We start from the raw sequence: 23,291 nt of genomic DNA, 5'->3' as shown, positions 1-23,291 counted from the left end.
ATTTACAGGTATACTTATGAAAAAATACATATACAATGTCATTTTAGCATGGACTTCACAGTATAAAGAATAAAAATGCAGTATAGCAGTATTACAACGGGAATAAAGTGTTATACAGTACATCAGACTAAGGCCTAATTCACGCGAACGTGTTATACATACATCCAACAATCCAACAACGGCTGTCACACGGACTTATGTAATTTAATGGCGCCGTTCACACGGCCATTGTTGCAACGGACCGTGTGAAGGGTCTGTGAGAATATTTCCTATTTTTTCTAACACGGATGCACCTCGGACGTGAAAAACTGCTGTTTTTCACGTCCGAGATGCCTAACGCTCGTGTGAATCCGGCCTAAAATCTATTATTGAGCCACTGACATGTCATGGTGAAAGGCCACTACTATATATATATATATATATATATATATATAAAAAAGTTTAAATTTTTTGTTGCCGACATTTACACATGGCCAACCGTCTGTAAGTTCACATACTGTGTAAAATAGGGGAATTTTGACCAGTACCTATTATAAATAATAGCCGTGCCTATGAACTTTTTTTTAAGCTTCAGGAGCTTGTACAGAAAAGGCTGTGTTCACATTTGCATTGGAGATTCTATTAGGAGTAGATCCAGTCAAAAATGACACATCAATAACACATCATGCATTGCTATTTTGTTCAATAAAATGACGAGCAATATAACAGAAAACCGACATCACTGTTGTCATTTTTGTTGTTCTTTTCCTGTGACAGAGCAGAAAGATGGAAATGAACGCACATGTGAACAGAGCATTATTATGATTGTAATTATCATTATTATACAGTTCACAGTAAATGCTGCTGATGTGTTCACATCAATATTCTAAGCTATAGTCATGTATTCCTTTATTACTAGCTTTATGTTTAATGTCTGGTTTTCTAATTTAAACAGATTTGACTAAGTAGTCAATAAAAACAAAATTATAATAATTCGTTTGGCAATCCTGTTTCCTGCTTATTTCTGGGATTTGAAGCTAAGAGGGAGACTGTGATATTTCTTGGTTGTGGTATAACTAGAATTTTTATCCAATTAAATAGCCCAGATAATGCAAAGCTATTTTCCACAGTGCTGTCCAAGATAGGATTAATATTGACAAAAAAAAAAGTTCCCGGACATAACCAGCACACTCTAGGTAGCAATGATTGAGTATCAAATGAATAAGAAATATTTATTAATTTAAAAAGTGTAAGGCCTTATTCACACGACAGGGTCCGAGTGTCGGCCGATAAAAACGTCTGTTTTGGGCCGTTTTCCCGGCCGTTTTGCATCTGTTTTGCATGTGTTCCGATTCCGTTCCGGGCCGTGTTGCAGTTTTTAACGGCCGATTTAGACCCCTTTTGCATCTGTTTTTTCCCTGTCCGTTTTCAAATCGGATGAATTTCATTTAAATTTGTTGCCACACACAGCCCTCTGTAGATAATACCACAGCCCTCCTGGCAGGTAATGCCACACAGCCCCCTGTAGGTAATGCCACACAGCTCCCTGTAGGTAATGCCACCCAGTCCCCTGCAGGTAATGCCACCCAGCCCCCTGCAGGTTATGCCACCCAGCCTCCTGCAGGTAATGCCACCCAGCCACCTGTATGTAATGCCACCCAGCCCCCTGCAGGTAATGCTACCCAGCCCCCTGCAGGTAATGCCACGCAGGCCCCTGTATCTAATGCCACCCAGCCCACTGCAGGCAATGTCACCCAGCCCCCTGTATGTAATGCCACCCAGCCCTCTGCAGGTAATGCCACCCAGCCCCGACAGGTAATGCCACCCAGCCCCCTGTATGTAATGCCAGCCAGCCCTGTGCAGGTAATGCCACCTAGCCCCCTGTATGTAATGCCACCCAGCTCTCTGCAGGTAATGCCACCCAGCCCCCGGCAGGTAATGCCACCCAACCCCCTATATGTAATGCCACCCAGCCCCCTGCAGGTAATGCTACCCAGCTCCCTGTAGGTAATGCCACCCAGCCTCCTGTATGTAATGCCACCAAGTCCCCTGTAGGTAATGTCACACAGCCCCCTGTAGGTTGCACCCACCCCCTCCCTTTCCAGGAGAAGTCACTGACTTCAATGTCCATATATGGACAGAGTAGTCACTCGCTTCTCCTGTAGCGGAATCCCGGCCCACAGGGTCGGGAATTCCACTTCAGAAGTGAGTGACGTCGCTGTGTCCATATATGGACAGTGTAGTCACTCACTTCTCCTGTAGAGGAATCCCCGTCCACAGGGTCGGGGATTTTGCTTCAGAAGTGAGTGACGTCACTGTGTCCATATATGGACAGTGTAGTCACTCACTTCTCATATAGCGGAATCCCATATCCCCGGCCGGGGATTGGGGATTCCGACTTCTACAGGGAGCAAAAAAAGACCCTCATCCTCCTCACATGCACTCTGCACTGTGAGGAGGAGGAGAGAGAGCGCGAGCGACGGAAGACACGGCCATCACTTGGGACACATTCCGGTGATGGCCGTGTATTGCCCGGCCCCATAGACTTCTATGGGAGCCGGGCGGCCGGGTAAACGGCCAAAAATAGGGCATGTCCCATTTTTTGACGGCCAGGTTTTCAGAGCCGTCAAAAGATCGGTCGTGTGAATAGCCCCATTAGGGGTCTATTGTTCCTACTGCAGCTGTGTGACGGCCATTTTATGAACAGCCGTCACCCAGTCGGGAAACCCTGTCATGTAAATAAGGGCTTAGGCCTTATTCACACGACAGGGTCCGAGTGTCGGACAATAAAATCGTCCATTTTGGGCCGTTTTGCATCCGTTTTGCATCCATTCTGATTCCACCCCAGGCCGTGTTGCCGTTTTTAATGGCCGATTTTGACCCGTTTTGCATCCGTTTTTTTCCCTGTCCGTTTTAAAATCAGATGAATTTCATATGTACATTTTTGCCACACACTTACCTCTGTAGATAATGCCACACACTGCCCTCTGTAGATACTGCCACATCCCCCCTGTAGGTAGTGCCACACAGCCCCCTGTAGGTATTGCCACACAGCTCCCTGTAGGTAATGCCACACAGCCCCCTGTAGGTAATGCCACACAGTCCCCTGTAATGACACACAGCCCCCTGTAGGTTGTGCAACACAGCCCCCTGTAGGTAGTGCCACACAGCCTCCTGTAGGTAGTGCCACACAGCCCCCTGTAGGTTGTGCCACACAGCCCCCTGTAGGTTGTGCCACACAGCCCCTTGTATTTAGTGCCACACAGCCCCCTGTAGGTAGTGCCACACAGCTCACTGTAGGTTGTGCCACACAGCACCCTGTAGGTAGTGCCACACAGCCCCTTGTAGGTAGTGGCACACAGCCCCATGTAGGTAGTGGCACACAGCCCCCTGTAGGTAATGCCACACAGGTTTCTGTAGGTAATGCCACACAGCCACCTGTAGGTAATGCCACACAGCCCCCCCATAGGTAATGCCACCCAGCCCCCTGCAGGTAGTTCTACACAGCACCCCTACCGGTCTGTAGATAGCACCACCGTTCCAGGAGAAGTCCCTGGCTTCAATGTCCCAGAGATACCGGCCACAGGGTCGGGGATTCCGCTTCAGAAGTCGCTGACGTCACTGTGTCCATATATGGACAGTGAAGCCAGGGACTTCTCCTGGAGCGGAATCCCCAATCCCCGGCCACAGCGTTGCCGAAGCTGTGGCCGGGGATTGGGGATTCCACTCCTACAGGGAGCCAAAAAAATACCCTCCTTGTCCTGCTCACATGTACTTCGCACTGTGGGGAGCTGAAGGAGAGAGCGCGTGCGACGGGAGACACGGTCGTTACTTTGAGCACATTCAAGTGATGGCCGTGTATTACCCGGCCCCATAGACTTCTATGGGAGATGGGCGGCCGGGAAAACGGCCGAAAATAGGGCATGTCAAAAAATAGGTCGTGTGAATAGCCCCATTAGGGGTCTATTGTTCCTACTGCAGCCATGTGACGGCCGTCTTTTGAACGGCCGTCACACAAGCGGGAAACCCTGTCGTGTGCTAAGGGCTTAGAGATACCATTTCCTTCACTGAAATCCAAATACAGTTAATCCAAGAAACAAGGACCTACCATAGATCAATAAGTTTGTTTAAAAACCATAAAAGGTATACAACGTATACCGCAACAGAATAATAATATATCAAGGGCAACATTATTAACCCCTTGCCGCTTTGGGCACTTTTGACCTACCTGACAGAGCCTCATTTTTCAAATCTGACATGTTTCACTTTATGTGGCAATAACTTCGGAATGCTTATACCTATCCAAGCGATTCTGAGATTGTTTTCTTGTGACACATTGGACTTTATGTTACTGTTAAAATTTGCTTGGTACATTTAGTATTTAATTGTGAAAAACACCAACATTTTGAGAAAAATTGGAAAAATTAGCATTTTTCTCAATTTAAATGTATCTGCTTGTAAGTTAGGCAGTTATACGACACAAAGTGTTGCTAATTAACATCCCCATATGTCTACTTTAGATTGGCATACATTTTTGAACATCCCTATATTTTTTCTAGGAATAAACCAATGTAGAGGTGAAATTTACAAATTTCATTTTGTTTTGCTGCAGAAATTAATTTTGAATCCATTTTTTTGTAACACAAAGTTTTACCAGAGAAACGCAACTAAATATTTTTTACCCAGGTTCTGCAGTTTTAGGAAATATCCCACATGTGGCCCTAGTATGCTACTGGACTGAAGCACAGGCCTCAGAAGCAAAGGAGCACCTAGAAAATCTCTGGCCTCATTTTTGTTAGAAAATATTTTAGGCACCATGTCAGGTTTGAAGGGCTCCTGCATTTTTACACTACAGGTTTATTGCAGAAATTATTGGAAGTAGGCCGTGAAAATGAAAATCTACATTCTTTCAAAGAAAATGTATGTTTAGCAAAATTTTTCTCATTTCCACAAGGACTAAAGGAGAAAAAGCACCACAACATTTGTAAACCAATTTCTCCCGAGTAAAACAATACCCCATATGTGGTAATAAACAGCTGTTTGGACACACAGCAGGGCTCAGGAAGGAAAGTGCGCCATTTGGCTTTTGTAGCTCAAATTTAGCATGAATGGTTTGTGGAGGCCATGTCGCATTTACAAAGGCCATGAGGGACCAAAACAGTGGAAACCCCCCACAAGTGGCCCCATTTTGGAAACTAAACCCCTTGAGGAAATGATCTAGAGGTATAGTGAGCATTTTGACATTGCAGGTTTTTTTGCAGAAATTATTGGAAATATAAAATGAAAATGAAAATCTGCATTTTTTCAAAGAAAATGTAGGTTTAGCTAATTTTTTTCTCATTTCCACAAGGACTAAAGGGGAAAAAGCACCACAACATTTGTAAAGCAATTTCTCCCGAGTAAAACAATACCCTACATGTGGTCATAAATGGCTGTTTGGACACACGGCAGGGCTTAGAATGGAAAGAACGCCATTTGGCTTTTGGAGCTCAAATTTAGCAGGAATGGTTTGTGGAGGCCATGTCGCATTTGCAAAGCCCTTGAGGGACCAAAGCAGTGAAAACGCCCGAAAGTGACTCTATTTAGAAAACTACACCCCTTGAGGAATTCATCTAGGGGTGTAGTGAGCATTTTGACCCCACAGGTGTTTCATAGAATTTAATAGAATTGGGCAGTAAAAATAAAAACAATCCTTTTTCTTCAATAAGATGTAGCTTTAGCTCAAAATGTTTAATTTTTTCAATAAATAAAGGAAAAAAAGAACCCCGACATTTCTGAAGCAACTTCTCTGGAGTACGGAAATACCCCATATGTGGTCATAAACTGCTGTTTGGGCACACGGCAAGGATCAGAAGAGAAGGAGCGCAATTTCGCTTTTGGAGCACAGATTTTGCTGGATTGGTTTCTTGACAGCATGTCGCTTTTGCAAAGCCCCTAAGTTACCAGTACAGTGGAAACTACCCAAAAGAGACTCCATTTGGGATACTACACCCCTTGAGGAATTAATCTAGGGGTGCAGTGAGCATTTTGACCCCACATGTGTTTCGTATATTTTATTTGAATTGGGCAGTGAAAAAAAAAACAATCCTTTTATTCCAATAAGACGTAGATTTAGCGCAACGTTTTTAATTTTCTCTAAAAATAAAGGAGAAAAAGAACCCCAACATTTGTAAAGCAATTTCTCCCGAGTATGGCAATACCCCATATGTGGTCATAAACTGCTTTTTGGGCACATGGCAGGGCTCAGAAGGGAAGGAGCGCCATTTCGCTTTCGGAGTTCAGATTTTGCTGGCTTGGTTTCTGGTCGATATGTAGCATTTGCAAAGCCCCTGTGGGACCAAAACAATGGGAACCCCACAGAAGTGACCCCATTTTGGAATCTACACCCCTCAAGGTATTCACCTAGGGGTGTAGTGAGCTTGTTAACCCCAAAGGTGTTTTTCAGAAATTACTGTGCACTCGATGTTGCAGAGTCAAAATGGGATTTTTTTCCATAGATATTCTAATATGTGTTGCCCAGCTTGTGCCACCATAACAGGACAGCTCTCTAATTATTATGCTGTGTTTCCCGGTTTTAGAATCACCCTTCATGTGGATCTAACCTTTTGCCTGGACATTCGACAGAGCTCAGGAGTGTAAGAGTACCATGCAAAATTGAAACCGAATTTGGCGACTTACAAAATATTGGTTCACAATTGCAGAGGCTCTGATGTGAAATAATAAAAGAAACCCCTGAGAAGTGACCCCATTTTAGAAACTACACCCCTCAAGGCATTTATTAAAGTGTGTAGGTAGTGAGCATTTTCAACCCACAGGTCTTTTCCATAAATGAATGCGATGCGGATGGTGCAAAGTAAAAATGTAAATTTTTCCCCAGATATGCGAATTCAGTGGCAAATATGTCATGCCCAGCTTATGCCATTGGAGAGACACACCTAAACAATTGTTAAAAGGGTTCTCCCGGGTATGGCCATATATGTGGAAGTAAACTGCTGTTTGGGAAGAATGTTGGCCTTTGGAGCGCAGATTTTGCTTGGTAGTAGTTTTGTTTGGAGTTTTACTGGTATTTCAGTTTATAATGTGGGGCATATGCAATCTGGGCAGAGTACATGAGGGGCAAAGTCAGGTGGTATAATAATGGGGTAAACAATAAAATAATTCATAAATGTGTGTTACGCTATGCTATGAAGCAATCCTTTCTGCACAGGCCGGTATCGCACTGATAAATGTCCTTACTTATCCCCCTTTTGGTCCACACTCCGCACCTTTGCATATGAAATCTGCCCAAATGACCGAATGCATTCTAACACAGCTTCTAAGGAGTCCTCTGGGGAGGATAGGGAGATGATAATGTCATCAGCGTATAAGGAGATTGTATGAATTCGACTATCAATGCATATACCTTGAATAGTGGTGTGCGCTTGAAGGATTTGAGCTAGGGGCTCCATAGATAAAATGAACACTAGAGGGGATAGAGGACACCCTTGTCTAGTTCCATTAGTAATTTGAAACATGTCAGAAAGTACTCCATTAGTATATACCTTGGCTGAGGGGCATGAGTATAATGCCTTAATAGCCTCGATTATATTTCCTCTGAACCCCATTTTCTCTAATGTAGAAAAAGCATATTCCCAATGTATGCGGTCAAACGCTTTTTCGGCATCTAAAGCCAGCATAACCGAAGGTGTCTCTGATTGTTCTATATTATGTAGAATACCTAGTACTCTGCGGGTATTGTCAGAAGCTTGTCTACCCTTCACAAATCCCACTTGGTCTTCCCCTATCAGCGTTGGTAGCAAGGGGGCAAGTCTCATAGCCAAAATTTTTGCGTATAGTTTAACGTCCACATTTAGTAGGGAAATGGGCCGGAAGTTTTGAGGGGCATCTATAGGTTTGTCAGGTTTTGGGATGGTGACAATTAAAGCAGCCTGGTTTTCCGCTGGCATGGATCCAGAGTCCATTGCTTTTTGAAAAAATCTACACATGTAAGGCACTAATGTACCCTGTAGGGATTTATAATACGTGTTCGTAAGTCCGTCTGGACCAGGGGACTTGCCATTGGGAAGTGACTTTAGGGCCGTTGAAATCTCCTTTTCTAGGAATGGTGCGTTCAAACTCAGCAATTGGGTTTCTGAAAGGTGAGGTAAATCAATTTTTTGTAAAAAGGCCTGTATATCCGTTTTCGACGGATGAGGGGAAAAAGGGTCTTGCTCCAAATTATATAAGGAAGAATAAAAGGTTCGAAATTGGTTGGCAATGTCTGTGGGGTGAGTTATTTTTGCTTGGGTATGTGGATCTAGCAAAAATGGGATCTTGGATTTTTGATGTTGTGTCTTCAATCTGATCGCTAACAATTTGCCAGCCTTGTTGCTCTGCGAATAGTACCTTGCTTTGGTTTTTTTAAGATTCTTCTCATAGTCTGAGAGTAAGCTACATCTTAGGGCATTGTCGGAGAGTATAAAGTTTGTCAGCATTTTGTGGCGTCTGCTTAATTTTATTTTGAGTTTCCAAGGAACGAATTTCTGCCGTAAGGGAGGAAATGAAAGCCATCCTCTGTTTTTTTACTATATGGCCTAAGCGAATGAGTGTACCTCTAATAAAGGCTTTGTGGGCGTTCCAGAGGGTAAAGTCATTGATTTGGGAGTTATCATTCTGCTGGAAGTATTCTCGGAGATCATTGGCAATAGTTAGTTTATGGTCTGTATGAGATAATAAAAATGGATTACATCTCCAAAGATACGTAGGGTTAGACACATTGTTTTCCTCAAGGGTCAAAGTTATTGCCGCATGATCAGACCACTTTATGGTCTCTATTGAAGAATTTTTAGTAGCAAAGAGCAGTTCTTTATCTACGAGAAATAGGTCTATGCGGGAATAGCTATTATGAGTTGGAGAGTAGAAGGAATAATCTCTTTCTATACTATGCTGAGCCCTCCAGACATCATACAACTCTTGTTTCGCCACCAAAGGACCGAGTTGGGGTTGTGACTGACGAGTAGGATTCGTAGTATCTAAAGAGGCATCTACTATGGCGTTGAAGTCTCCACAGATCAATACCCTCCCCTGACGAAATTTGTTAATTAGTCTGAGCATTTTGTGAAGAAAGCGAATTTGGTGGCGGTTGGGAGCATAAATGTTTACCACTGTGTATGTGATGTTGTTAATCATACAGATTAAAATAATGTATCTACCATTTGGGTCGATATGAGCTTGGAGCTTTTGAAAGGCTACTGAGTTTTTTACCGCGATCAAGTCTCCTCTTGACTTAGTCGTATAGTGTGACTGAAATATATGAGGAAATAGATGGTGGTTAATTCGGTTCGCATCTGTCTGCATTAGGTGCGTTTCTTGGGCACATAAAATGTCGCAGGCTATAGACTTAGATTCTTGCCACATATGCGCTCTCTTATGCGTACTATTGAGGCCGTTAACATTAAGTGAGGCTATTTTAATAGTCATTGAAGGGATAGAGAAATGCGGTGGATTGTCCTATCTGAAGGGGGCATTAGAGCAACATAACCTTTATATGTACCCAAGGTAAGTAGCTCCTTTAGTCTCTCCTGACCATATTCACAACTGATGTATCTACTGCTAGCACATAAATATGAGAAAAATAGAAACAAGAAACAATAGGTTTCACACAAATCTAGCACGAACCATGGACAAATACAACTGTCCATCAAAATGGGGGAAAAAACAGTCAGCTTGATGTCAGGTCAAGATGACCGCAACTACACCTTTAGTAGCTCAGTCTCAGAGAAAACTTTGGCGAGGGAGGTACCTCCATCTCGACGACCAGCAGAGATGAAGTAGGAGAAGTAGAAAAATAGACCCAGAACTGTCCTCTTAATGCTTTCGTTGTTTTCGGTAGTCCACTATTTGCCATTCGTCTCGTACCCGCTGGGGAGTGTGGTTAGATTGTTGAGGTTGTAGATGAACCGGTATGTCCCACGTTTTTAGTAGGACTATTCCTTCTGACAGGTTTCGGATCATGTGCATAGAGTTGTTTCTATGAATGAGTAGGCGAAAGGGGAATCCCCATCGGTATAAGATCTTGTTGTCCCGCAAGGCAGTTGTTATTGGGGCCAAGCCTCTTCGTAATTGCAAAGTCGCAGCTGAGAGATCCGTGAATATGGATAATTTGTTGTTTTGCGATGGTATGGCATCTTTTCTCTTGAGGGATGTCATCAATTGTTCCTTTACATGGAAGAAATGTATACGGGCTAATACGTTACGCGGCACGTCGTCTGTAAGGTGTTTTGGTTTTGGAAGTCTATGGATTCTATCTATAATTAGATCTCTCGAATTGCATCCAGGCAGCATGGTCCTGATAAAATCCTGTGCGTACTTCTCCTCTGTGTACTCACGATGTTGTGGACACGCGACGGTGAGTGTGGCGGCGGTTCAGAGGTAAGGGAGCCAGTCAGAGAGCACGTGTCCCCTCCATCTTGTATATCCTCCGCGTGTCGAGGGGGAAAGAAGTCCGTGAGCTTTGCTGGTCTCGATGCGGTCTTCCGACACCTCGGCATGTCGGCTGGACACTCCGCTCCTTGCAGGGAACTAACTGAGGTTAGTATTCTCAGTGTGTGTGAGGCTGTAGTCGCTTTAGTTGGTGATAAGGTGCAGGAGCTCTTCACTCACGCGGCCATTAGAGTCGACAGCCAAGCCACGTCCCCCCCCCCCCCGATAAATCACCTCTTGAAACAGAAGAAGTGTTCCCCTCTGATCTGCCCAACCGCATATTTTTATTTCCTGACTTATTGGAGCCTTACTCCAATACGATTACTTTTTAATTTTTAGTCGATGGAGCTGTATGAGGGCTCGTTTTTTGTGAGACGAGCTGTAGTTTATAAAGGGACCTTTTTTGCATACATGCGACTTTTTGATCTCTATTTATTTCCATTTTTGTAGGGCATAGTGACCAAAAAAATGAAATTCTGGCCGTTCACCACGTGGAATAAATAACATAATATTTTTATAGTTCAGGCCGTTACGGTCATATACATCAAATATGTATGGTTTATTTATTTTTTCAATAATAAAGGACTTGATAAGGGAAAAAGGGCGATTTGTGTTTTATTTTATTACTTAAAACTTTTATTATATTTTTGACAACTTTTTTTTCACTTTTCTTACACTTTTCTTTGGTCCCACTATGGAACTTGAAGGTCCCACTGTCAGATTTTTTTTCTAATACATTGCACTACCTATGTAGTGCAATGTATTAGATCTGTCAGTTATTCCCTGACAGCAAGCCGATTAGGCTTCCCCTCTGGGCGGGGCCTAATCGGCTTATGTAATGGCAGACAAAAGGCCATTGTTAGGTTTCTTGTTGCCATAGTAGCAGTCGGCAGCTGTGCGATTGCAGGGCACAGCTGCCGATCTGCTTTCAACCATAAAGATGCAGCGACAAAATACAGTGGTCACTTCCGATCGCTGCATCTAAGGGGTTAATGGCAGGGATCGAAGCTAGCTCCGGTTCCTGCCATTACAGGTGGATGTCAGCTGTAACATACAGTTGACAGCCACCGCTGATGACGCCGGCTCAGCTCCTGAGCCGGCGCCATCTTGCCGGCGGCTACGGAAGCCTTTCAGGCCCCGCCTCTGGGTGGGGACTGACGTTTTTCCATGCTAGGCAGACCGGGAGGCCATTATTAGGGCTCCGGTTGCCATTGCAGCCACCGACACCCCGGCAATATCATTGCTGGGCTGTCGATGAGCTGCAAACACCTTAAATGCAGTGATCGCTTGTGACCACTGTATTTAAGGGCTTAATGGCGGGGATCAAAGCTAACTTCGGTCCCCGCCATTACAGCAGGATGTAGGCTGTAAGATACAGCTGACATCCGAGGATGATGGCACCCACTCAGCTTCTGAGCCGGTGCCATGCATTTGTCGTAAGTATACAACATTTTGCGGGAAGCACTGGCTTTCCATTACGTATATTTACGACAAATGTCGGGAAGGGGTTAAAAAGATTATATATGTAAACAGGACACTGTATTATGCAGCGCTGCAGGGATAATTATATAAGATATATCAAGAATATATATACATGGATCCAGTGGTACTCATCTATTTGTAGATATATTCAAGGGGCCCTATTGATAAATATTATTGAGAAGATCTTAGATTCGACCGGCTCATCGTCCATCTGTAATGATTCAAGCAGCTGGATGGTATGTGCCAAAATTGCAAAGTACAACAGTTCCTTGCTGAGCATCTCGTGTCTTTCAGGACGGGTTCAAAAGGAGAGATAAAATCTTCGCTCTCCAGACAAGCCGGCACGGTCCAACTCACACTTCGTGGCTAGTGTACATCCACCTGCATCGCATAGCTTTGGACACAGCAAGTCCAAGTTGCAGTGACCCAGCATGAAATCTGGTCCAGAGCCAGTACACGGCGTGTGACGTCACTCACGCACGTGTCAATACAGCATAGATTGGCTAACGCATTTCATCCCCTCCGGGATTTCCTCAGAACCGTCATAGCCATCCAGGTATCCACACCTTATATAGTGTCCATCTTAAAGAGATAGTTCTACTACATATATGTAGTTTAAATATATCAGAAAAGTTTTTTCAAGAAAAGTCCAAACTGAGCGGTCATGCGTTAATTTATATATATATATATATATATATATATATATCATAAGATCCTAATGTATAAATTTGAGGAGTTAGGACTATCGATAAAGAAAAAAAAACCTGACATATAAAATATTTCAAGGTCAAGGATATAGTATTATTCCAAATATTAAAGAACTTCTTCACATTTGAAGATGATACATAGCAGAGTCTTCTTTTTCATAAAGTCAAATACAAGACAATAATAATTCCATTTATAATAAAGACTCTATTGGTGCTATCGATACATGCTCCAAGAAAAGAAAAAAAAGAAGAGGGATAAAAAGGGAATGAAGGGACAGAAATTAAATTGATAGAGAATAGAAAATGGCACAAAACTAATTTGTGTGTTTAATTTCAGAAGAAGAAGCTAGTATTGTATACAATCTCTCTCAATGTCCCAATGTAGGGAGCCTGTCATAAAGGTTACCCAGAGGCAGCATCTTACCAAGACGAAAGGAATGGGAGGTGGCAGCGGAGAACCACCCACCCCCCGAGGTGACAGGGAGCCAGTCAAGGACAAGCAATAATTTCCATTCCAGACCGGGTCCCCATCAACCCGGTGGAGGGGGGAGGCAAGCGACAGCCTACAGCCAAACCCACAGGTCCAGACCAGACACATACCAAACGGGACCAAGGACAGGGTCACCACCTTAGGCAGAGAGCAGAGTATATATCACCAATATTATCCAAATGATGGAAATAAAGCAGACAGATACTCAGGTCACCACAAAACGCTGTGGGTATCCCAATCTTCATCAAAAATATTACAGGGTTGGAGGAACAAATTGATATTTCTTAAGAATATTACTCGAGGAACTCGGGCAGGAAAATATGGGAAGCAATATAATGCAGAATAAACCACATACACTATATTTTTGTCAAGGCAATTATCAAGAATCAAACCCCAATACGGTGATTCATATTCAAATAAGATTAAATCCAATAAGATAGGATCACTTCTCTATAAGTGTTATTTTATACCAGGTCCATCCATGTAAATAAACATGACATCAAGCACGTCTGCCCCAAAGCGTCATCATCTCCTCTGGAAGCGAGGCTGCCTTATTATAGCAGGGCAACAATTTCTCAGTGAAGTTCCCCAAACTGCAAACATGAGAAGGACCCCAAAAAAAAGTGCAGAGTGTGTCCAAAAAGGGTATAAGAAAGGACAACATTTATCAGTGTGACACCTGCCCCCAAAAACCTGGCCTGTGCATAAAGGATTGGTTTAAAGCGTACCACACCAAGCCATAGATTATTAATTTTATTATTCATTCACCCCATTATTACATCATCCTATTATGTAGAAGAAAAAAGGAAGCCTTTGATCCAGCTCTAAGATAGCTTAAAAGGAAACCGTGTTCCAAGTTTATTTCAAACAAGTTTAAGATTCCGCGTTACAGACAACGCTCTTGTCCTTATTCATGGCTTGTGTCAAATGATAATGCAACATGCCATAGTTTTATATCCGGTCAGTGGAAACAAGGTGTAATTATGTAACACAAGTGATAAACTGGAAGTCAGCCCGTAAGGCTTGCAGCCCTGGGGTCCTGGGTTCAAATCCAACTAAGGACAACATCTGCATGGAGTTTGTTTGTTCTCCCCGTGTTTGCGTGGGTTTCCTCCGGGTACTCCGGTTTCCTCCCACACCCCAAAAACATACCAATAGGGAATTTAGATTGTGAGCCCCAATGGGGACAGTAAAAAAGAGGACCTCTGTACAGCACTGCGTAATATGTTGGCGCTATACACTACCGTTCAAAAGTTTAGGGTCACTTAGAAATTTCCTTATTTTTGCAAGAAAAGCACAGTTTTTTTCAATGAAGATAACATTAAATTAATCAGAAATACATTCTATACATTGTTAATGTGCTAAATGACTATTCTAGCTGCAAACGTCTGGTTTTTAATGCAATATCTACATAGGTGTATAGAGGCCCATTTCCAGCAACCATCACTCCAGTGTTCTAATGGTACATTGTGTTTGCTAACTGTGTTAGAAGGCTAATGGATGATTAGAAACCACTTGAAAACCCTTGTGCAATTATGTTAGCACCGCTGTAAACAGTTTTGCTGTTTAGAGGAGCTATAAAACTGACCTTCCTTTGAGCTAGTTGATAATCTGGGGCATTACATTTGTGGGTTCGATTAAACTCTCAAAATGGCTAGAAAAAGAGAGCTTTCATGTGAAACTCGACAGTCTATTCTTGTTCTTAGAAATGAAGGCTATTCCATGCGAGAAATTGCCAGGAAACTGAAGATTTCCTACAACGGTGTATACTACTCCCTTCAGAGGACAGCACACACAGGCTCTAACTAGAGTAGAAAGAGAAGTGTGAGGCCCCGCTGCACAACTGAGCAACAAGACAAGTACATTAGAGTCTCTAGTTTGAGAAATAGACGCCTCACATGTCCTCAACTGGCAGCTTCATTAAATAGTACCCGCAAAACGCCAGTGTCAACGTCTACAGTGAAGAGGCGACTCCGGGATGCTGGCCTTCAGGGCAGAGTGGTAAAGAAAAAGCCATATCTGAGACTGGCTAATAAAAGGAAAAGATTAATATGGGAAAAAGCACACAGACATTGGACAGAGGAAGATTGGAAAAAAGTGTTATGGACAGACGAATCGAAGTTTGAGGTGTTTGGATCACACAGAAGAACATTTGTGAGACGCAGAATAACTGAAAAAATGCTGGAAGAGTGCCTGACGCCATCTGTCAAGCATGGTGGAGGTAATGTGATGGTCTGGGGTTGCTTTGGTGCTGGTAAAGTGGGAGATTTGCACAAGGTAAAAGGGATTTTGAATAAGGAAGGCTATCACTCCATTTTGCAACGCCATGCCATACCCTGTGGACAGCGCTTGATTTGAGCCAATTTCATCCTACAACAGGACAATGACCCAAAGCACACCTCCAAATTATGCAAGAACTATTTAGGGAAGAAGCAGGCAGCTGGTATTCTATCTGTAATGGAGTGGCCAGAGCAGTCACCAGATCTCAACCCCATAGAGCTGTTGTGGGAGCAGCTTGACCGTATGGTACGCAAGAAGTGCCCATCAAGCCAATCCAACTTATGGGAGGGCCTTCTGGAAGCATGAGGTGAAATTTCTCCCGATTACCTCAGCAAATTAACAGCTAGAATGCCAAAGGTCTGCAATGCTGTAATTGCTGCAAATGGAGCATTCTTTGCCGAAAGCAAAGTTTGAAGGAGAAAATTATTATTTCAAATAAAAATCATAATTTCTAACCTTGTCAATGTCTTGACTATATTTTCTAGTCATTTTGCAACTCATTTGATAAATATAAGTGTGAGTTTTCATGGAAAACACAAAATTGTCTGGGTGACCCCAAACTTTTGAACGGTAGTGTATAAGTAACTGAAATAAATAAAAATAAATAAATACCCAAAGACCGGAGGTATGGCAGACAAGTCAATATATAAACTTAAATATATCAGTTGCTGAAAGACAGCATGTCTTTGTTAAGAGATATCTAATATTAAGAGAAAATATATTAGCTTCAATGTGTAATATATAGAACCGGAATTAGGTTTGGGACCAGATATAAACAGATTAACAGTTGCGTGACAAAAGACACTGTTCCAAAATCTATTAAAAACAAACATATTATATAAAGACTTTACATTTAAAACTAAATAATTACAAATACTGGTTGGAAATTATCTAAATATGGCTTAGATTTGTAATATGTAATGCACTATATATCTGATACCAGTGTTATTAAGCATTCAATCATATTGCAAAAAACCTGTTATGCATGCTCGCTATTACTAAAGGTATCTACCTGATGTTTTCATACTCATATTTTAATGTTATTCATTCTACAGGGTGGGCCATTTATATGGATACCCTAAATAAAATGGGAATGGCTGGTGATATTAACTTCCTGTTTGTGGCACATTAGTATATGGGAGGGGGGAAACTTTTCAAGCTGGGTGTTGACCATGGCGGCCATTTTGAAGTCAGCCATTTTGTATCCAACTTTAGTTTTTTCAATGGAAAGAGGGTCATGTGACACATCAAACTTATCGAGAATTTCACAAGAAAAACAATGGTGGGCTTGGTTTTAATGTTACTTTATTCTTTCATGAGTTATTTACAAGTTTCTGACCACTTATAAAATGTGTTCAAAGTGCTGCTCATTGTGTTGGATTGTCAATGCAACCCTCTTCTCCCACTTTGGATACAAAATGGCCGACTCCAAAATGGCCGCCATGGTCAACACCCAGCTTGAAAAGTTTCCCCCCTCCCATATACTAATGTGCCACAAACAGGAAGTTAATTGCACCAACCATTCCCATTTTATTTAGGTGTATCCATATAAATGGCCCACCCTGTATATGTTAACCTTTTAATGGTTGATATTTTACATTAGTTGTCGCATTTCTGTGGGATTCTTTTGTGTTTATTTAAGTAGTGGATAGATGACATGTAACATTTATTGGAAAAGAAGGATAATAAGTACAAATAGATATTAACGTAGAAAAAGAGAAACGTGATCCAGCGCTGGGTTTAAAAGGAAGTAATATTCCAACTTTATTCCAAATATATTAAAAAGTCCATATACAATGACTACACGCCATGAGTAAGGACAAGTGATTTGTCTGAAACGCGTCGGCCCGCTATCTGATGAATCCACCCCTTTGTATATGGACTTTTTAATATATTTGGAATAAGGTTGGAATATTACTTCCTTTTAAACCCAGCGCCGGATCAAGTTTCTCTATTTCTGCTTTGATCTTCATCATGTGCCGCCACGAGGATCCGTGCACTGTCTGGGCTCGGACATAGGATCGGTGAGCTGGAAGACTCCTCCCCCATTTACCTCTAGATATTAATGTTTTAGCAATAATAAAACATAAGTTTCCTTCGCAGATTCAGGCCCACTGGTTATCTAGTTTTAGGCGAAGGGGGGAAGACTATTTGCACTAAAACTTATCGAAAACCTATTACAGGAAACACTATTTTGCATGCCCAAAGTAGTCATCCGAAACAAACGATCTCACATTCCGGTAGGTGAGATGATCAGAGCCAGAAGAAACTGTAGCAATGACTGTAACTTTAAAATGGAACAAAAACAAATCCGTCATAGACTACAGAACAGAGGTTATAAGAGTTGGACTCTGAATAGAGCCAAATCTATAGTGAAATCTAAAACCAGGAATCAGTTGTTATTTGATAAAAAGTTGTTACACACCACTAGTCTGGATAAACCAACTCTAGTTTTGCAGTATAGCAATCAATTTAAACAGATCAAATAAATTGTATTAAAGTACGCTCCAATGTTATCTAGAGGCTATATTAAAACAGGGATGCCGTGTTCTCTCGCGTAGAGCACCGACACATGGCAACCTACTGTCCCCCTCACTTTTTTCTTCATGTACAACAAAGTTCACCTGGTTACACCAACAGGGGTTTTTCAGATGTGGCTCCAATCCATGCAAAATATGTTCATTTATCGAGCCCACAAAAAAACTTTCATGATTTAGAAGGTTTAAAGATTTTTCCAATTAAATCATACAGTAACTGCAACAGCGAGTATGTAATTTACGTTATCGAATGTACTGATTGCAGTTTGAAATATGTGGGCTGTACTACTAGGAAATTTAAAATAAGGATTCTTGAACACCTCAGATACATTGGAAATCCTGCCATTCTAAATATCTCAAATACCGCTCGATATATCAGGTCAGTTAGATCTTTCAAGACTTATGCCATTGAAAGGGTTAAAAGGTCCATTAGAGGTGGAAATCGGAGCCACACTCTCCTTGACAGAGAGGCCTTTTGGATCTATGGCCTAAAAACCAGATATCCAGCGGGCCAGAATCTGCGCAGGGAACTTATGTTTCATTATTGATTACACATTAATATCTATTTGTACTTATTATTATTCTTTTCCATTAAATGTTACATGTCATCTATCCACTGGGTAAATAAACACAAAATAATCCCACAGACATGTGACAGCTAATGTAAAATATCAACCATTAAAAGGTTAACATATAGAATGAATAACATTAAAATATGAGTATGAAAACATCAGGTAGATACCTTTAGTAATAGCGAGCATACATAACAGGGTTTTTGCAATATGATTGAATGCTTAATAACACTGGTATCAGATATATAGTGCATTACCTGTTACAAATCTACGCCATATGTAGATCAATTCCAACCAGTATTTGTAATTATTTAGTTTTAAATGTAAAGTCTTTATATAATATGTTTGTTTTGTTTAGATTTAGGTGCAGTGTCTTTTGTCACACAACTGTGATGCTCCGGTCTTTGGTTGACTTCCAGTTTATCTGTAGCGCCCATGGCCGCGGGCCGTCGGGTTTACTCACCTCCCGACGCTCGCAGCCATGCATCTGTGAGCGCTGGCCTCCGTCTCCCTCCTAGGAGATGCCAGCGCTCACTTCCGCTCCGTTCGGCTGGATCCCGTAGGGTGCGCGCGCACGCTCGCGCCCGGCCTTAAAGGGCCAGCGCGCAATTAGGAAATAGTCATCACCATCAACTGCCACGATTTCCTGGTCTATAAGAAGGCCCCTGGCCTTCTAATCCTTGCCTGAGCGTTGTTAGTCTTTCCCAGTCTGTCTCGCAAATGGTTCCGTAGTGTCTCCCGTTCCAGCTGTTACCCGTTCCCTGTTACCGTTCCTGTATTCCGTGTTGTTCCTGTGCCTACCCGCGTTCAAGTGTCATCTGCCACGTCAAGTGTCATCTGCCACGTCAAGTGTCTTCTGCCACGTCAAGTGCCATCTGCCACGTCAAGTGTCTTCTGCCACGTCAAGTGTCTTCTGCCACGTCAAGTGCCATCTGCCACGTCAAGTGTCTTCTGCCACGTCAAGTGCCATCTGCCACGTCAAGTGCCATCTGCCACATCAAGTGCCATCTGCCACGTCAAGTGTCATCGGATATTGCCTGCCACGTCTGGCGCCACTTGCCGCACCTGCCTCCATCCGTGCTGAAGCCACAGCCACCGCCCGGACTATTTCAGGTACCCAAGCATACTGTCTGTCATTTACTTCTGCTTAGACTGTGACCTGGTCAGCATCCTCCCCGCTACGGCGGAGCGGCCTAGTGGGTCCACATACCCTGTGCCCGTGACATTATCACTTGTGTTACATAATTACACCTTGTTTCCACTGACCAGATATAAACTACGGCATGTTGCATTATCATTTGACACAAGCCATGAATAAGGATAAGGGTGTTGTCCGTAACGCGTAGGCTAATTTATATTGCAATCACTCCTGTGCACATTGGAATCTTAAACTTTACTTGGAACACTGTTTCTTTTAAGCTATCTTAGCGCTGGATCAAAGGCTTCCTTTTTTCTCCTACTATTTTGCCCTGTATGCCGTCACGAAGGATCCGAGCGCAGTCTGGACTGAGACATTCTATTGGTGAGTTGGAGGATTCCTCCTTTTTTTTTTTTTGATCATCCTATTATGCCCTGATACACTCTGCCCTACTTACATATAGCCCCACATTATAAACTAAAATACCAGTAAAACCCCAAACAAAACTACTACCAAGGAAAAGCTGTGCTCCAAAAGCCAAATGGTGCTCCTTCACTTCTGAGCCGTGTGTACAAACATCAGTTTGCGATCATATATGGGGTATTGCTGTACTCGGGGGACAATGCTTTAAAAATGTTGAAGTGCTTTTCTCCTATTGTTCTTGTGAAAATGAAACATTTTGAGCTAGAACTATATATTTTTGGAAAAAAAATGTTTTTTGTTTTTGTTCACGTCCCAATGCTAATAAATTCAGCAAAAACCTGTTGAGTCAAAATAATCACTATACCACTAGATTAATTTCCTACGGGGTGTAGTTTACCAAATGGAGTCACTTTAGGGGTTTTCACTGTACTGTTATCTCAGGGGCTCTGTAAACGCAACATGGCACCCAGGAATCGATCCAGCAAAATCTGCACTCCAAAAGCCAAATGGTGCTCTTTCCCTTCTGAGCCCTGCCGTGTATCCAAACAGCAGTTTATGACCACATATGGGGTATTTCCCTACTGTGAAGAAGTTGCTTTACAAATGTTGGGGTACTTTTTCTCCTTTATTTGTAGAGATAATGAAAAATGTTGAGCTAAAGCTACGTTTTATTGGAAAAAAATTATTTTTTTCATTTTCACTGCCCAATTCTAATAAAATCTATGAAACACCTGTGGGGTCAAAATGCTCACTACTTCCTTAGATTAATTTCTCAATGGGTGTAGATTGCCAAAGTCATTTTAAGTTACTTTTGGGGAGTTTCTACTGTACTGGTACCTAAGGGGCTTAGCAAAAGCGACATGGTGCCGAGAAACCAATCCAGCAAAATCTGCTCTCCAAAAGCCAAATGGAGTGCCTACCCTTCTGAGCCCTGCCATTTGCTCAAACAGCAGTTTATGACCACATATTGGGTATTGCCGTATTCTGGGGAAGTTGCTTTACAAATGTTGGGGTGCTTTTTCTCCTTTGCTAAGAAACTAAAAGTGTTCTCCTTTGTTAAGAAACTAAAAAAATTTGAATTCTAAAGCTGCGTCTTATTGGAAAAAATTAATAATTTTTAGTTTTCACTGCCCAAGTCTAATAAAATCTATGGAACGCCTGTGGGGTCAAAATGCTCACTACACCCTTAGATGAATTCCTTATGGGGTGTAGTAAACAAAATTAGGTCTTTTTTTAGGTGTTTCCTTTGTTTTGGCACCATAAAACCTCTTCTAACCCGACAAGGTGCCTAAAATATATTCAAATTAAAAGAAGGCTCCAAAATAAAGAAAATTCCCCCTTATTGGCGCTGTTCCTCTGTAGAGTGCTTCAGATGATCCTTACATTTCCGTTCTGCACGGTTGGATGATCAAAGCAGGGTAATCCGTGGCCAAGTAGTGTAAACTTCTTCAAAGGTTTATTCAGTGTTTTTATAAAACAAGTAAAATAGCTAAGTGTTTCGAGACCGTACCGGTTGCTTCTAACCCAGCGTATTTTGGCAATGTGCCATACTTACCAGAGACTGTCAGCTGGCGCTGGCAATTTTTAATTGTGTGGTTTGTTCAGTTTATAAATAATCAATAAAAGTCACATTTTAATACTTACTTGTTTAGTTAGCTGGAAATTTAGGGCATCCTGTTTGCCTATTGGTAAATCTGTAAACTTTTAATTATTCTAATGCCCGCCGGTTATTAGGGTCTTTTCTATGTTCTAGTATTCCCCAGGCTAAAAACACAATGACAGTACTCAATCCTAATCAGTACTTTTATAACTGCCTCGAGCTTCAGAAGGAGGCTCTAGGGTCAGAGGACAAAGGTAAGAGTTTATATACTTATGTAAACAATACTAAACGGAGATAGAAACCAAGATACAAGGTTGGTATTTTTCACTTCTAGTAAATATACTTAGAAATATGCATATACAAATATATATACATATGAACCTAGATAATATCTCTGAGGCAACACAAAAGGTTAAACTTGTTGGAACAGTATACTGTCGACCTGTAGACATATTTATTTTTTCTCGGGATCAGAACCACAACATAAAATAAAACAGACATTTCTGATGAGTATACACATTATTGATACATGGTGCTGAAAATGTATAAAAAAAATTGAGATCTGATCTCTATTAGTTAATTTTTATATATCATAAATACATAATAAATATATAATATAATATAAATATAGCGTAAAATATATATATATATATCTTCCCCAAAAAATAAATCGATATATATATCTATATATAGATATCTCTCTCTCTCTCTCTCTATATATATATATAAGGTTATAAGCACACCTATGGAGTGGATTGCCGCACTCACCGGAGTAGTCACTTTTATCAGACATCGGGTTAGTCTCTGGCACATAGTTCAGGGACCAATGATTATGTATATACATTATTTTGATGTCAATTGGATGGAAAGCAACTTGTCTGTTACTACAGACTAGAAGCTGTCTATCTCGGTACCTACGGAAGCCTTACGAGAGGGATGGATGGATTGGGGATCAGAGAAAAAAACAAATGGTTCTTTATAGAGTGGTTATTTTTCTTATGCCATTGAGGATGTTAAAGATATATATATATATATATATATATATATATATATATATATATATATATATATATGTATATATATATATGTATATATATATATATATATATATATATATATGGACTGTAGATATCCGGTATCGGACAACGATGCAACTTAAAAAGCGGAGTTTGGAGTGACCAAAAGGAATACAAAACGGTATATTTGATATTTTTGCATAAATACAGTGATTTCATAGGTCTGTCAGATTTTTGTTAAAGTAAGAAGTGTACCTAAAATTACTTGTATTAATACTCAGAAATACTCTATGCTTCTTTCTGTTTCAAATATATTGGTTTCTACACCGCATTCCAAATTATTACACAAATGTTATTTTTCGCTGATTTTCCTAAATAGTCGATGCAAATGACAGTCAGTATAATCTTCAAGCCATCAACCGTTGGAGAATAATGCAAATTTTATTGAACAAATCTCCTAATGATAACAGATTTTTTTTTAGAAGTAAAAAACTCAAAATGCACTGTTTCAAATTATTATGCACAACAGAGATCAAAACATTTTAAAGGTTGTAAAGAGAACTAAAATGGTAATTTGTTGAATTTGCAGCATCAGGAGGTCATATT

The sequence above is a fragment of the Rhinoderma darwinii genome, chromosome 1 (genome assembly GCF_050947455.1).
Source record: "Rhinoderma darwinii isolate aRhiDar2 chromosome 1, aRhiDar2.hap1, whole genome shotgun sequence".
Taxonomy (NCBI): domain Eukaryota; kingdom Metazoa; phylum Chordata; class Amphibia; order Anura; family Rhinodermatidae; genus Rhinoderma; species Rhinoderma darwinii.
This window is presented reverse-complemented; position numbering follows the sequence as displayed.